A 14785-nucleotide genomic window follows, 5' to 3' on the forward strand; every position below is an offset into this window, starting at 1 on the left:
TGATATTAGATGTTGAGCCTCCAGAACTATTGAGGCCCCAGAATTGACTCCAGTCAATCTCTGTTTTTAGGCCCAATTGGTGATACTTTTTAAAGGCAACCCTGGGGCAGCCCGGGTGGCCCAGCGGTTTAGCGCCGCCTTCAGCCCAGGGTGTGATCCTGGAGACCAGAGATCGAGACCCACATGGGGCTGCCTGCATGGAGCCTGCTTCTCCCTCTGCCTGTGTCTCTGCCTCTCTTTCTCTCTGTGTCTCTCATGAATAAATAAGTAAAATCTTAAAAAAAAAAAATAAAGGCAACCCTGGCAAACAACTAACTACCCATCAGGTTGGTGCTGGTTATTGGCAGGAGGCTCTGTTCTTCAACACAGGGTCCTTTCTGTAGGGCTATTTGGCTGTCCAACTTGACAGCTGGCTTCCCCTGGAGCAAGTGGTCCAAGGGAGGGCAAGGTGGAAGCCACAATGTCTATTACGACCCACCCTCAGAAGTCACACTTTATCATTTCCATCCTATGTTTGCTGTTGGGTTACACAGATCAGCCTTGCTCACTGAGGGAGGGGACACAGCACACAGGCCAGGAGGTGAAGATCACTGGGCACCATCTTGGAGCTGGTTACCACTCCCCTTCATCCAAATCCCACTTCTGCTTTGTACCTTCCTGAAGTTTATAGGCCTGCCCAGCCTGCCCCCTGCCTGTGCTGAGCCCCATGCTGACCCCTCACTGTGAATCTAGCTCCTTGGTCCAGCCATAGCCAAATTCCCTCAACTCCACAATGTGCTGAGCATAATCTGGACTCAGCCCTGTTGTCTCTGCTTGAAATGGCCTCTTTTGAGGAGCAAACACAAAGTCCACTCCATCAGAAGCACTTTGTGAATCATCTCCCACTGAACTGACTTTTCCTGTTCCCAGAGCCCTTCCTCATTGGGCCATAATACTTATCCAGGTCCTCCTCTCTGCCAGAACATGAGCTGCACCAAGAGTGGCTGCTCCACGGTGAGTGACAGCTCTGTGCTGGATGTAGCACATCAATAGCTCCCTTAACCTTCTCCCTGAGCCTTAAAGAAGGCTTGATGCAATGGTGGGTTGTCTCTGAGATTAGGGTATAAAAGATCCTGTGGCTTCTGTCTTGGTTTCCTACTTTCTATCTTGGATTACTTGCTCAGGGGAAAGCCAGCTGCCCTGTCCTACAAAGCCCTATGGAATGGTCCATTTAGTAAGAAACTGAAACCTCCTGCCACCAGCCCCATAAAATGAGCCATGTTGGAAGTGGACCCTCCAGCCCCAATCCAGTCTTTAGATGACTGCCACCCTGGCCGATGTCCTACAGCAATCTCATGAGAGACCTTGAGGCAGAACAACCCAGCTATACCATTCTCAAATCCCTAACCCTCAGAAACTGTAAGATGATAAATGTTTGTTGTTTTTTAAGCTTCCAAGTTTGGGGTAATTCATTATATAGCACTAGATAACTAATGCAGTAATCTTCCTGACAGCACCTCAATCCCCTGCCAAAATTCAAATCCATCTGATGCTCAGTCTTCTAACTGTCCTGACTGCCCCTTTATAGGTCTCTCCCATGATACATGATACAAGTACTACTAGCAATTATTTGTTGGACTACACGAGCTCAGAAGTAATCTTCTCTTTCTCACATTTTTGAAGAGTGAGGTACACCCAGGCAATATTCTCATATGGAGGAAGAAAGCCACAAAGAAGGGTACACACTGAATAGACCTTGGTTGCTTTGAAATTGGAAGTTCTAGAGGAGGCATTCTGAGAGTGGCCAGGAAAATCTCCTGTCTCTAGAATTTACCTAACCCACCTCAGCCTGGCATGATAAAGGTAATGATTTTCAAGGGTAGTCTCAATTCAACAACTGGCATTACTTGGAAACTTTCTGGGAACACAAGTTCTTGGGATTCAGATCTTCTGGATCAGAAACTCTGGGGACAGGACCTTTCAACCTGTGTTTAGAAAGCCTTCAGGTGATCCTGATAAAATGTGTGACCACCACTCTAAAAATGTGCATTTTTCAAAGCATGTGTGCCAGCCTTAGTCATCAGCTCCCCACATCAATCCTCTGAAACAGGCAAGTGTGCCGATTTTGTAGAAGAGGGAATTGAGGCTCGGATGGGAAATGCCCTACCCAAGACTCAATAACACCCTAATATCACAGCTAGAGCCTGGAATCCCCACCCCAGGACCAAGCCATAATAAGTTTCCATATCACTGGCTCTCCTCCTATTCTCATGCTAGTTTTCAACCCATTATTACTCTTTTTCTGGGACTCTTTGTCACTCAAATACATTACTTTTATTTGACCAAAGATAAATCAATGGGAGAAGATGACCTATAGTTAAGTAATTATTTTTTAACTGGTTCTGTGTAATTTTGAAATTTCACAAAAGGCTTCAAGGGAATGCAAAAATCTTGTTGAAACTATTTATCGGCAGGTATTTTTTTCATTTTTTAATGTAAGTTCGATTTGCCAACATATTGTATAACACCCAGTGCTCATCCCATCAAATGCCCTCCTCAGTGCCAGTCACTCGGTTACCTCAACCCTCCACCCATCTCCCCTTCCTCAACCTTTTGTTCATTTCCCAGAGTTAGGAGTCTCTCATGGTTTGTCTCCCTAACTTTTCCCACTCAGTTCCCCTCCTTTCCCTTACAATCCCTTCCACTATTTCTTATATTCCCTGTATGAGTGTAACCATATGATGATTGTCCTTCTCCAACTGACTTACTTCACTCAGCATAATACCTTCCAGTTCCATCCACGTTGAAGCAAATGGTGGGTATTCGTCGTTTCTAATGGCTGAGTAATATTCCATTGTATATAAAGATCACATCTTCTTTATCCATTCATCTGTCGAGGGACATTGAGGCTCCTTCCACAGTTTGGCTATTGTGGACATCGCTGCTATGAACATTGGGGTGCAGGTGTCCTGGCTTTTCACTGCATCTGTATCTGGGGTAAATACCCTGTAGTATCTGCAGGTATTTTGAGTATAATCCCTTTATTTGGTTCCAATGGGAAAAAAATTGGCAAGGGATGCTTTTAAAATCTTTTAATCTGGCGCTTCAACTTAAAAAAATATATTTTATTTATTTATTCATGAGAGACACACAGAGAGAGAGAGAGAAGTAGAGACATAGGCAGAGAGAGAAGCAAGCTCCATGCAGGGAGCCTGACGTGGGACTCGATCCCGGGACTCCAGGATCACGCCCTGGGCTGAAGGCAGCACTAAACCGCTGAGCCACCAGGGCTGCCCAGGGCTTCAACATTTTGAATAAAATACATAAAGTTATTGCTTGTTATGCTTAGTGGACATGTCTGTACCGAACCTTCCATACAAGTCAGATGATTGGTTTTATCAACAATACTTTCAGTGTATAAATTTTCTGAAATATTATCACCTAATTTGGCAGAACAAAATTTTTGATACTGTGCCCTTTAACTTGGAGGCTTGTTTTGTAGTTTATCTTATGAATGCTGAGTTTATTGCCATAGGGTCCTGATGTGATAACTAAAGATACTATATTGAAAGTAAAAACACCACCTTTCTCATTTCCACACTCTAAATATTCCTACAGAACATGTATATGGTCAGCATTTTACATTTTCTCTGAGTATTGGAATGTAACATTTGAAATCATACCATCAATCTGGAAGACATGTAGGGTTCTAAAATGATCCCAGAATAATCAATAAAGATAAAATTATGTACAATGTGATTTTAAGATAAGATATATTTGGGGGTTTTAATTCTTCAAAAATTATTGATTCATCTATGCATATTTTGCAGCTGTCAGAACATTAGGTGTGAAATTTAAGTGTTAGCTCCACATAAAACACTGTGCTAGAAATCATACAGTTTGTAGTTACATAAGAAAACACTATTACTTTTGGAGAGAGCTTACCATCTAGGGCTCATTTTAACATAGGATTTATACACATACCCTAAAACAAATCCGCGAAAGATATTGTGGCAATTTATTTTTCAAAATTGGCTGCAACTACATTTCCAGTCCCACTTTTTTTCCCAAAACTTTGCCAGTCCCCATCAGAGAAGTGGGGTCTGTGCTCCTTCCCTTGACCCTGAGCAGGACTTTGTGACTGCTTCCATGATGGCATCCTGGCAGATGTGACACTGCATGACTTCCAAAGCTAGGTCATAAATGAAGATATGGCTCCTGTCTGCTTCTCTGTCTTGGGGATTTCACTCTTGGAACCCAACTACACTCCAAGAAACACAAGCCACATGGGAAGATTTATGTGAAGAGAAATTAAGGTCCCTAACCCTTACAGCCCCTGTTGAGCTCCCAGCTGACAGTAGAGCCAGTTTCTCAACCATCTGACAGAGTCCTTAGATCCAGTAGCCCTCAGATAACAGCCCCAGTGAGCCGAGCAGAGACAAGCCTCCTCCACCCTGCACTGACAAAGCTGCAGATTCACAAGTAAAATAAGTGAGTAGCCATTATATTTTGAGGTGGTTTGTTATTTATGATAGAATGATTTAAATCAACCATAGAAGTTTGCCAAACTTTAGAATGTACAGGCCTGCAGACTGTGGCAGGAGTTTGGGTTTATTTGGGAAGCAGTTAGGAGGTATTAAGCAGGAGAATGGCATGGCCAATTAAATGACTCCTTCCTGAGCCAGTCACATCTCACGACCAGCCACGAGGACTCATCAAGGAATTATGATAAATGGCAATTTAATGGAAAAGTTACATTTAAAATTTATAATAAAACAAATAGCAATGTAAGGGGAAAAGTAATTCTTTGGGATTATCCATTTGGAGATTTTCTAATATAATCCTCCATCAGTTTTTAGAAGACTATTGTATATGTCAAAACAAAGCGGGAAAGAGGATCCTTACATTTGCAGATAACAGAAAGGCATTTGCTTTTAGTAAAATACACATCTTTGAAGAATGGTTGTGGTCCAAATTTTTCAGCAGCCATCAGAAAAACAAAGGATATGTCCTCTGAATCGTAACATGCTAAATACTGGGGAGTGAATCATACAGGGAGTGTGAAATATATAAGGATAATTACTAGGTTGATGGAATATAGACACAAAAAGATATAATAAAAGCCACTCTTTTGGCACTACAAATGAATTTGAAAGGGTAAAGAATTCCACTGTTTTGCAATTAGTATACCACATTTGGCTCCTATATTACACAGGCCCTGATAAAATTCTGTTTCAGACCTTTCCTAGGACACAGGCAATGTATGCTGAATGTAAAATGGCTGTGTGTCACAAAACAGATTTGCTTTTGCAAGGCAGCACAACAAAAATGCAAATAAGCCAAGAAATAAAATTTTTAGAGTTCTGGCTTACAAGTGCAGAATTAGGCCCGCTAACTTGCTGCAAGACCTGGGGTACCTCCTCTCCCTCTTCAGATCTAAGGTCCTGTCCTCAAAAGGAGGTTAAACTAGATGATTTCAGCTCAAACCCACCTGGAAACTCTTTCAAGTAGTAAATAAGGAAATAAACAGCATCCACATATGACAGGGAAGCTCTTATAGGATACTTTGTAAAACAAACAAAAATGAAGACTCAATTTGTAGTATGAATCATCTTTCCCCCAAGCTTCTTCCCAACCCATTCATTTGTTTAGTGTTTAGCTTTTCGTCATCAGTGTTGCTATTAACTATTGCTAAGTAATGGAACTACTCTGAAATGTAATAACTTGATATAACCATTTTAATTTGCTCATAGTTTTGTGTGTCAGGAATTTGGAAAGGACTTAGGTGTACAGCAACTTGTCTCTCTAGAGCTAGAGTGGGTGGGGCTAGAGACCCCACTTCCAAGACAGTCCTTCCACTCACGTGTCTAGTACAGCAATGGGGGCAGCCGGCAGGCTCTGCTGGGTCTCTCCATGTCTTCCTCCAGTGTGGTGGTCTTAGGGTAGTCGGACTTTTCACAGGACATCTGTTAGAAGAGACAGGAAGGAGGAGTTGTCACTTTCTGAAGGCTGGGGCAGCAGCTCTTCTACCAAATCCTATTGCTAAAGTTGGACACCCCCCATTGGCGGGAACAGCATACAAGAATCTGTGGCTATTCTAAATCTACCTCAAAAGAGGTATGTTGATATTTTAGTTTATTGAGTATTGTTGGGCATAGTGACTTATTTAATCCTTCCCGAAACTCCATGAAATAGAAATCTGTCATCCAAATATCATAGGTGAGGAAACTGGGACAAAGAGGTTAAACCACTGGCTAAGGCCGCTCAGCTGTATGTGAGCCAGGTTTGCAATGTGAGCCAGGTATGCATGGTAGATTAATGAATTAACTAGGCTATTTCTTACCACAACTTCATGTAATTTTAACAGAAGTATCAAGTATATTGCAAGCGCTATGCAGGAGTGTGGACTTTCTATATTTCAGGTAAACACCCCTTCTCTGGTGTGGATGGTCCCAGTTGCCTTTTTGCTGGGGTGGGGGGTGTCTATGGGTCCGGATGGTGTCTGGGGGTGAGAAAGGGGTTGCTAAAAGCCAACTCCTACAGTAATCTTTCTTTCCCCACAGTGTATATTGGTACTCTTATTGAAATCTATTAGCCATAGATGAATGGATTTATTTCTAGACTAAATTCTATTCCATCTTTATCTGTCTATCCTTAAGCAAGTACCACATTGTCCTGATAACTGTAGCTTTGTAGTAGGTTTAGAAAGTAGGAAGGGAGTCCTCTTTGCTCTAGTTTATTAAAACTGTTTTGGTATTGTGAGTCCTTTGCAGTCTCATATGAATTTTGGGGTCAACTTGTCAATATCTGTCAAAAAGGCAATGGGATTTTCATAGGGACTGCATTTAAAATATTATTAAAATATCAATATTTCCTAAGTTGATCTACCATTTTTACAACTAAGTCTTCCAATTCATGAACACAGTATGTCTTCCCATTTATTTAGATATTATTTACTTTTTCAATGATGTTTTTTATAGTTTTCATAGTACAAGTTTTATACATTTTTGTTGAATCTATTCTCAAGTGGTTTTTTTTATTCAAGTTTTATACATTTTTGTTGAATCTATTCTCAAGTGGTTTTTTTTATTTTTCTGGATGTTATCATAAATTAAATAGTTTTAACCTCATTTTCGGAATGTTCATTGCAAGTGTAAAAAAATATAATTGATTTTTCTATCTAGGAACCTCGCTGAACTTAGCACTAGTGCTTTTTTGGTGGATTCCTTAGTATTTTCTACATACAAAATCATGTCATTTACAAATAGCTTAACTTCTTTCTTTTTTTTATTTAAAGATTTTATTTATTTATTTATTCATGAGAGACACAGAAAGAGCAAGTGAGAGAGGCAGAGACACAGGCAGAGGGAGAAGCAGGCTCCATGCAGGGAGCCTGATGTGGGACTCTATACTGGGACTCCAGGATCACGCCCTGGGCTGAAGGCAGGCGCTAAACCGCTGAGCCATGGATCCCCCACTGAGCCAGGGATCCCTAACTTCTTCCTTTTCAATACGGATGTCTTTTTTTTTTTTCCTCTGTTGAATTGTTGTGGCCTGAACCTCTAGTACAATGTTCAATACATGTGATGAGAATGGACATCTTTAACTTGTTTCTGATCTTAGATGGTAAGTTTTCAGTTGTTCACCAATAAGGACTATGTTGGCTGTGGGTTTTTCTTTTTTAATTTTTTATAAAAGATTTTATTTATTTATTCATGAGAGACACACAGAGAGAGGCAGAGACATAGGCAGGAGAGAGAAGCAGGATCCATACAGGAAGTCCGATGTGGGACTCGATCCCGGGACTCAGGGATCATGCCCAGAGCCAAAGGCAGACGCTCAACCACTGAGCCACCCAGGCATGCGGCTGTGGGTTTTTCATAGATGCTCTGTATCAGGTTGAGAAAGTTGGCCTTATTTCTGTTGTTTTTATCATAAGTATGAGATTTTTGTCAAGTGTGTTTTCTCCATCAAAAGAGAAAATCTAGTGTCTCTTCCTCTTTATTGTATTGATCCTGTATTGTGTTTTACATTGATTTAGTTTTGTGTTGAGATGTTTTATCTTGCATTCCTTGGATAAATCCCAATTGGTCATGGTGTGCAATGATTTAATGGGCTGATGGGATTCTATCTGGTAGTATGTTTTGACGATCTTCACATCTGTACTCATAAGGGAGATGTACGGTGTACAATACTTTCTAGATACTGATGGATTTGGTTTGATAGAATTGTTAAAGATTTTTATGACTATAATCAGAAGAGATGTTGGTCCGGTGTATTCTTTTCTTGTGATAGTTTTGTTTAGTTTTAATACCAACGATGCAAGAGTGAGTTGTAAAAGTGTTCCTTCCAATTCTTAAAAAAAAAAAATGTTTGTGAAACTAGACCTGGCATTTTTTTTGGTTTTGTTTTGTTTTGGTTGGAAAAGGGAAGAATATTTTATTAGCTTTAGCATATTTTCTTTTTCAAATACATAAAATTCAGTATGTGGTAGTCTTTCCTTTCTTTCTTTAAATTCATTTAACATATAGTGTATTATTAGTTTCAGAGGTAGAGGTCAGTGACCCATCAGTCTTATATAAGAAATGGGTAGGAAATATCAGAAAGGGAGACAGAACATAAAGACTCCTAACTCTGGGAAATGAACTAGGGGTGGTGGAAGGGGAGGAGGGCGGGAGGTGGGGGTGAATGGGTGATGGGCACTGAGGGGGACACTTGACGGGATGAGCACTGGGTGTTATTCTGTATGTTGGCAAATTGAACACCAATAAAAAATATATTTATTATTAAAAAAAAAAAACCCAGTGCTCATTACATCACGTTCCCTCTTAAATGTCCATCACCCAATTAACCCATTACTCCCGCCACCCCACCTGCCTCCAGCAACCTTGTTTGTTTCCTATAATTAAGAGTCTCTTATGGTTTGTCTCTCCCTCTGTCTTTATTTTTTCCTATTTTCCCCTATGATCCTGTTTTGTTTCTTAAATCCCACTTACATATGAGTAAGATCATATGACAACTGTCTTTCTCTGATTGACTTATTTCACTTGTTATAATACCCTCTAGTTACATCCATTTGTTGCAAATGGCAAGATTTTTTTGGATGGCTGAGTAGTATTTCATTTTGTACGTTTATCACATCTTCTTTATCCATTCATCTGTTGATGAAATCTGGACTCTTTCCATAGTTTGGCTATTGTGGATATTGCTGCTATACACATTAGGGTGCAGGTGCCCCTTCAGATCACTATATTTGTATCTTTAGGACAAACCCCAAGTAGTGCAATTGTTGGGTCATAGGGTAGCTCTATTTTCAACTTTTTGAGGAACCTCCATACTGTTTTCCAGAGTGGCTGCACCAGCTTTCAATCCCACCAGTAGCATAAGAGTGTTCCCCTTTCTCTGAATCCTTACCAACATCTGTCATTTCCTGACTTTTTATTTTAGCCATTCTGACTGGTATGAGATGGTATCTCAATGTGGTTTTGATTTGTATTTCCCTGATGCTGAGTGATGGTGAGCATTTTTTCATGTGTCTATAGGCCATTTCTACATCTTTTGGAGAAATGTCTGTTCAAGTCTTCTGCCCATTTCTTGATTGGATTCTCTGTTCTTTGGGTGTTGAGTTTGATAAGTTGTTTATAGATTTGAGATACTAGCTCTTTATCTGATAAGGCATCTGTAAATATCTTCTCCCATTTTGTAGGTTGTCTTTTGGTTTTGTTGACTGTTTCCTTTGCTATGTGAAAGATTTAAAAAAATATTTTATTCATGAGAGATACAGAGAGAGACAGAGACACAGGCAGAGGGAGAAGCAGGCTTCCTATGGGGAGCCCAATGCAGGATTGGCTCTCAGGACCCTAGGATCATGACCTGAGCCAAAGGCAGATGCTTAACCACTGAGCCACCCAGGTGCCCCTGTGTAAAAGCTTTTTATCTTGATGAAGTCCCAATGATTCATTTTTGCCTTTGTAGACATGTCCAGCAAGAAGTTACTGCAGCCAAGGTCATAGAGGTTGCTGCTTATGTTCTCTAGGATTTTGATGGATTCTTGTCTCACATTTAGGTCTTTCATCCATTTTGAGTCTATTTTTGTGTATGGTGTTAGAAAATGGTTGAGTTTCATTCTTCTGCATGTGGCTGTCCAATTTTCCCCAATACCATTTGTTGAAGAGATGGTCTTTTTTCCATTGGATATTTTTCCCTACTTTGTCAAAGATTAGTTGACCATAAAATTGAGGATCCATTTCTGGGTTCTCTATCCTGTTCCACTGATCTGTGTGCCTGTTTTTGTGTCATACCATACTGTCTTGAGGATTACAGCTTTGTAACAGAGTTTGAAGTCCGGGATTGTGATGCCATCAGTTTTGAGGTTTCTTTCAACATTCCTTTGGCTATTCAGGGTCTTTTCTAGTTCCATACGAATTTTAGGATTATTTTTTCTAGTCCTTGAAAAAAGTTGATATTTTGATAGGGATTGCATTTAATGTATAAGTTGCTTTAGGTAGCATAGATATTTTAACAATATTCTTCTATGAGAATGGAACCTTTTTCCATTTCTTTGCATCTTCCTCAATTTCTCAGAGTACAGATCCTTGACCTCTTTGTTAGGTGTATTCCTAGTTATCTTATGATTTTTGGTGCAATTGTAAATGGGATAGACTCCTTAATTTCTCTTTCTTCAGTCTCATTGTTAGTGTATAGAAATGCTACCAACTTCTGTGTATTGATTTTATATCCTGCCATTTTGCTGAATTCCTGTAGGAGTTCTAGCAATTTTGTGGTGGAGTTTTTTTTTTTTTTTTTTTTTTTTTGGGGGTTTTCCACATAGTTTCATGTCATCTGTGACTTTTTTGCCAGTTTTGATGCCTTTTATTTCTTTTTGTTGTCTGATTGCTGAGGCTAGGATTTCTAGTACTGTGTCGAACAACAGTGGTGAGTGGGCATTCCTACCATATTTCTGACCTTAGGGGAAAAGCTCTCAGGTTTTCCCCACTGAGAATGATATTCACTGTGGGCTTTTCATATATGGGTTTTATGACACTGAAGTATGTTCCTTCTATCCCTACACTGTGAAGGGTTTTAAACCAAAATGCTATACTTTGTTGAATGCTTTTTCTACATCTATTGAGAGGCTCATAGGGTTCTTGTCCTTTCTTTTATTAATATAGTGTGTCACATTGATTTGCAGATGTTGAACCACCCAGGAATTATTATTGCAGCCCAGGAATAAATTCCACTTGGGCATGAATAATCCTTTTTACTGTTGGATCCTATTGGCTAGTATCTTGGTGAGAATTTTGCATCCATGTTCATCAGGGACATTGGTCTGTAATTCTCCTCTTTGGTAGGGTCTTTGGGATCAAGGTAGTGCTGGCCTCATAGAAGAAGTTTGGAAGCTTCCCTTCCATTTCTATTTTTTGAAACAGCTTCAGAAGAATAGGTATTAATTTTTCTTTAAATGTTTGGTAGAATTCCCCTGGGAAGCCATCCAGCCCTAGAGTCTTTGTTGGGAGATTTTGGATTACTGCTTCAATTTCCTTCCTTTCTTCCAAGTTATGTGTCTGTTCAGGTTTTCTATTTCTTCCTGTTTAGTTTTGGTAGTTTATGCATCCCCAAGAGGGCATTCGTTTCTTCCAGATTGCTTAATTTATTGACATATAGTCACTCACAATATGTTCTTATAATTGTATTTCTTCAGTGTTGGTTGTGATCTCTCCTCTTTCATTCCTGATTTTGTTTGGGTCTTTTCTTTTTTTGATAAATCTGGCCAGTTTATTCATCTTAGTAATTCTTTCAAAGAACCAGCTCTTAGTTTCACTAATCTGTTCTACTGTTCTTCTGGTTTCTATTTCATTGATTTCTGCTCTATTCTCTATTATTTCTCTTCTTCTGCTGGGCTTAGGCTTTATTTGCTGTTCTTTGTCCAGCTCTCTTGGTGTAAGATTAGGTTGTGTATTTGAGATCCTTGTTTCTTGAAAGAGACTTCTGTCACTAAAATACTTACCTCTTAGGATCGACTTCATTGCATCCCAAAGATTTTGTTTTGTTTTTTAAGATTTTATTTCTTTATTTATTCGAGAGAGAGAGAGAGAGAGAGAGAGAGAGAGAGAGAGAGGCAGAGACACAGGCAGAAGAAAAAGCAGGCTCCATGCAGGGAGCCCGATATGGGACTGGATCCCCGGTCTCCAGGATCACACCCTGGGCTGAAAGGCGGAGCTAAACCGCTGAGCCACCAGGGCTGCCCATCCCAAAGGTTTTGAACAATGAAAACTCAGTTTTCATTTTTAGTTGTTTCCATGATTTAAAAAAAATCTTCTTTAATTTCCTAGTTAACCCAGTCTTTAGTAGGATGCTCTTTAGCTTCCACCTAATTTGTGTTCTAAATTTCCTCTTGTGATTGAGTTCCAGTTTCAAATCATTGTGGTCTGAAAATATGCAGGGAATGATCCCAATCTTTTGGTACTAATTGAGACCTAGTATATGATCCATTCTGGAGAATGCTCCATGTGCACTCAAGAAGAATGTATATTGTTGCTTTAGGATGGAATGCTCTGAATATATCTGTGAAGTCTGTCTGATCCAATGTGTCATCCAAAGCCCTTTCCTTGCTGATCTTCTGTTTAGATGATTTGTTCAATGCAGTGAGTGGAATGTTAAAGTCCCCTGGTACTACTGTATTATTATCACTATATTTAATTTTAGTTAATTTAATTTAATTTTCTTATTAACTAGTTTAAATAATTGGCTGTCCCCATGTTAGGGGCATAAATACTTAAGGATTGTTACATCTTGTTGGATAGGACCCTTTAATTATGACATAGTATCCTTCCTCATCTCTTACTACAATCTTTGGTTTAAAATCTAATGTGTCTGATATAAGGATTGTCACCCCAGCTTTCTTTTGATGTCCATTAGCATGATAACTGGTTTTCCATGCTCCACTTAAAATCTAAATTTTTGTGTCTACTTGCAGACAGCATATTAGATCTTACTTTTTTTCTCCAATCTGATGCCCTGTGTTTTTTCATTGGGGCATTTAGCCCATTTATTCAGAGTAATTATTGAAAGATATGAATTTAGTGCCATTATATTACCTATAAAGTCGTTTCTGAATACTGTCTGTGCTCCTTTCTGGTCTATGTTACTTTTGAATTCTCTGTTTAAAGGATCTCTTTTAATTAATTTCTCACAGGGCTGGTTTAGTGATCACAAATTCTTTTGGTTTTTGTTTGTCCTGGAAGCTTTTTATCTCTATTTTGAATGACATCCTAGCTGGATAAAGTATTCTTGGCTGGATATTTTTCTCATTTAGCACCCGGAATATGTCATGCCAGTCCTTTCTGGCCTGCCAATTCTCTGTGGATAGGTTTGCTGCCAGCCTATGGTTTCTACTCTTCTAGGTTATAGAACTCTTGTTCCCAGCTGCTTTCAGTTTTTTTTCTCTGAGATTTGCAAATTTCATTATTATATGTTGGGGTGTTGACCTATTTTTGTTGATTTCAAGGGGCTTCTGTTTCCTGGAGTTGGATGCCTATTTCCTTCCTCAGATTGGGGAAGTTCCCCACTGTAATTTGCTCCAATATACCTTCTGTCCCTCTCTTCCCTCTTCTTCTGGGGTCCCAACTATTTTAACATTATTCCGCTTTGTGGTATCATTTATCTCTTGAATTCTCCCCTGGTGATCCAGTAGTTTATCTTTTCCTCAGCTTCTTTATTCTCCATCATTCTGTTTTCACTATCTCTAATTCTTACTTCTGCCTCATTTATCCTAGCAGTTAGAGCCTCCATTTTTTTAATTGCATCTCATTAATAGCCTTTTCAAATTTCAAGCTGATTAGATTTTTGTTTCTCCAAAAAGGGATTTTCTAGTGCCTTCTATGCTTTTTCTCAAGTTCCACTAGTATCTTTGTTATTCTGAACTCTAGTTCCAACATCTTACTTATGTCCATACTGATTAGGTCCCTGACAATCAGTACTGCCTCTTGTTCTTTTTGAGGTGAGTTTTTGTCTTGTCATCCTGTCCAGAGAAGAATGAGAGAACAAAATACTAAAATAGCAACAACGACCCCAGAGAAATATACACTAAACAAATCAGAAAAGACTCCAAAAAAAAAAAATATATATATATATATAAAATCAGACAGGTGAACAGAACAGAGCAATACACTGGATCCTATGTGTATTTTGGTTAGAAAACTAGATCCGTATTGTGGGAATAAAAACCATGAATTCTGTATGATATACTCCCTGGTGCTGGAGTTTTGCATTTCTCAGTGATCGGTAAACTTGGGTCTTAGCTGATGTTCTTGCTGATCATCTGGGGGGGGTGCCTATTGTACTGATTCTCAGGTGTCTTTGCTCTGGGCTGAACTGTAGTGTCCTTTCCCCAGGGGCCAGGCTAAACGAGCTCCAGATTGTTCTATGTGGCTTTTATTCCCTGCAGGCCTTCTGAGCAGCTTTAGAGAAGGAAAGTAAAGATGGCAGCCTCATGATCTCTGGTTCCGAAGATGAAAGCTCAGGGCCCCACTCCTCAGTGTGCTCTCAGGGAAAAGCAGTCTATCACTCCTGTCTCCCTGGTCTCCGACTGCACTCTGTGCTCCCCTAGTCTGTGACTGAGAGATTCTATCTCAGGCACACAACCCTGCTTTGAGCCTCTAAATCCTGTAGACTCCTGTGGCTTGCCCCTGTGCCACTCCTCCTCCAGTTAGGTGGGAGTTTCATCAGGGTTCTGCTGCTTGCTGGGCCCCAGCTCCGAAAGCAGTCATGCTGACTGTGCTCTGGTTCAGTTTATGGCAACCCGGAG

The 14785-nt window shown here is 39.9% G+C and overlaps 1 protein-coding gene across 1 annotated transcript in view; it reads right to left on the bottom strand.

Annotated features, from left to right (window-relative positions):
• Positions 1-5699: 5699 nt before the first annotated feature.
• ANKRD28 (ankyrin repeat domain 28) overlaps positions 5700-14785 on the bottom strand; it is a 204309-nt gene continuing 195223 nt past the window's right edge. The window contains exon 32 of the transcript XR_013361277.1: positions 5700-5945. The gene's annotated coding sequence lies outside the window, so the exon portion shown is untranslated. The remainder of the gene's footprint in view (positions 5946-14785) is intronic.

The sequence above is a fragment of the Canis aureus genome, chromosome 22 (genome assembly GCF_053574225.1).
Source record: "Canis aureus isolate CA01 chromosome 22, VMU_Caureus_v.1.0, whole genome shotgun sequence".
NCBI classification, from domain to species: domain Eukaryota; kingdom Metazoa; phylum Chordata; class Mammalia; order Carnivora; family Canidae; genus Canis; species Canis aureus.